Here is a 2,560-nt window from a genome sequence, read left to right as displayed (position 1 = left end):
GTATGTACACGTATTACCTTCCTGTCCAGTGTACATAAACACTAGGTCTTCTGACCTCACCAAATGAGACAATGCTAACTTGTTGGTAAAGGTAAAGTAACTACATTGTAAAAACATATTCTGGCCTGATTACTTCTTGTAACATGAGGCAAGTTTAAAGAGAAACAAGACAGCAGTGAAAACAACAATCTTTAATATGATGCATGTCTGCAGCATACAAAGAGTCATCACAATAAAAAATTTTAAGTACAAAACAGTACAAAGGAGCATTCCAAAAAACACATTATTGGCCTGAGGGTCGTGCTTTTTGTCCGTCAAAATTCCTTCAGCAGAGTTTGGTAACAGTGCAGGAATTCTTCAGGGGTTGTAACTGCAAGAAAAATCACAATACAAGCTCAAATGAACATAAAAAGCATAAAGACTTTGATTAAATAAAAAATACATTTTACTTATTTAATCATTTCTATAATGAGTTTGATAAATCTCTGTGAATTCTTTATCGCTTTGACTGTAATGCTTGAAATTAATCAATTATCCTCATTTAAAAACATGATAATAAATTATTCAAAACTTAACTTTTTTTTTAAATATTGTTCTAAACATGAACATGTTTTAATATATAATGTCAGGAAAATATGTAAAACAACAAGGCTAACCGATTGTGTGTTTTTGTTAAGTAGGTCGGGGCGAGTAAAGTTGCAAATTCCCAGCGCACTTGAATGCAGCACAACTACCCCCAAAGTGAACGTGCATTAATCCGGAGAGCCTCGAGGCGCGCGCAACAGTTTGAATTTCTCTTCATCTGGCAGGTAAGCCAGTGTTTTTGTTTTTTTAAACATTGGATAAATTACATGTAAATATTTAAACTGATCAAACTTTATAAAAAAGCTAACCTCGTGATTTCAAGCCGGTATCTCTGTGTTTGAAACGTGACGTAAGAGCACGTCTGCTACTTTACTGCAATAATTCAGTTATTTCATGTATACATTTTCAAAGTTTGTAATGAAAATCTACAAACATTGTTGTTACTTACCAGGAGAGGGGCACCTGTAAAACAAGCACATAGCCTAAGTAATAAAGTCTGTGGTTCTGTGTTCGTTTGAACGCACGTCTTTCTGGGAAAATCAAAGAAAGGCGTTTATTTAAAATAATGATGACGTACTTCCGTCTTTTTACCGCTTTAGATCAGCTATGGTGAAGAAGACATCCCAGACGAATCCGTGAAGCCACAGGAGAGTAAGCTAAAGTAAGTTAAATCCACCAAGTGGACATATTATTTACATTAATGAAGAGTTTAACTGCATTTTCCCCATTTTCTTTTCTTTTGCCGTTTTTTATTTTATTTTTATTTACTTGTTTATTTTCAAATATGATAGAGACAACAATAACACCCAACAGTGAATGTAACTGTTTGAAAATTAAAATATATTTTTGTGAGTAACCGTTTTGAATTTGAAATTGCCTAATTATTTCTTTTTTTCCTTTTCTTTTACACTGCAATGTTTTTCATGCTCATGCAAATTGTAGGTGCGAATAATATTTATAAAGAAGAAATACACACAGCAATTGCCAATTAAAACATTACTTTTGTCATTCTTTGTCTAAACAAATTAGATTTTTTTATGGCAATTTTGATTTTCTTTTCTTTGATTTCTTTTTTGTTGTTCTTGTTTATGTAACTAAAATATAAAGTTGTGAATAATCTATCATGTTTTTAAATGAGGATAATTGATTAATTTCAAGCATTACAGTCAAAGCGATAAAGAATTCACAGAGATTTATCAAACTCATTATAGAAATGATTAAATAAGTCAAATCTATTTTTTATTTAATCAAAGTCTTTATGCTTGTTATGTTCATTTGAGCTTGTATTGTGATTTTTCTTGCAGTTACAACCCCTGAAGAAGTCCTGCACTGTTACCAAACTCTGCTGAAGGAATTTTGATGGACAAAAAGCACGACCCTCAGGCCAATAATGTGTATTTGGAATGCTCCTTTGTACTGTTTTGTACTTAAAATTTTTTATTGTGATGACTCTTTGTATGCTGCAGGCATGTATCATATTAAAGATTGTTGTTTTCACTGCTGTCTTGTTTCTCTTTAAACTTGCCTCATGTTACAAGAAGTAATCAGGCCAGAATATGTTTTTACAATGTAGTTACTTTACCTTTACCAACAAGTTAGCATTGTCTCATTTGGTGAGGTCAGAAGACCTAGTGTTTATGTACACTGGACAGGAAGGTAATACGTGTACATACCCAGCATTTACTACTGAAAGTACCATGTAATAGAGTGGAAATAGGACTGACTTTCTTTTACAGTACAGTTTCATTGTACTTAAGGGGTAAATACCAAGTAATATTCAAGTGTACATACCCGGTATTTAGTAATGAAAGTACCAAGTAGTTGAGTGGAAATAGGGCTGACTTTCTTTTACAGTCCAGTTTCAGTGTACTTAAGGGGTAGTTTCTGTGGTAAATTCATGGTAAATACCATGAAACATGCAGCGAGTGCAGACCTAAAGGTCAAGGTACTTTATTTGTACTTACCTTGTTCTTAC

General features: G+C 32.9%; 1 long non-coding RNA gene across 1 annotated transcript; it reads left to right on the top strand.

Moving 5' to 3' along the window:
* Positions 1-747: 747 nt before the first annotated feature.
* Positions 748-1,973, top strand: LOC144991096 (uncharacterized). The gene is made up of 3 exons (XR_013655000.1): positions 748-809; positions 1,185-1,246; positions 1,890-1,973. It is a non-coding gene; the product is annotated as an uncharacterized LOC144991096 (long non-coding RNA).
* The last annotated feature ends 587 nt before the right edge of the window (positions 1,974-2,560 follow it).

Source organism: Oryzias latipes, chromosome 3 (genome assembly GCF_053564925.1).
Source record: "Oryzias latipes strain Hd-rR chromosome 3, Olatipes_Hd-rR_3.1".
Lineage (NCBI taxonomy): Eukaryota > Metazoa > Chordata > Actinopteri > Beloniformes > Adrianichthyidae > Oryzias > Oryzias latipes.
Note: the sequence above shows the minus strand (reverse complement) of the source record. Positions and strands in the feature narration are given on the sequence as shown.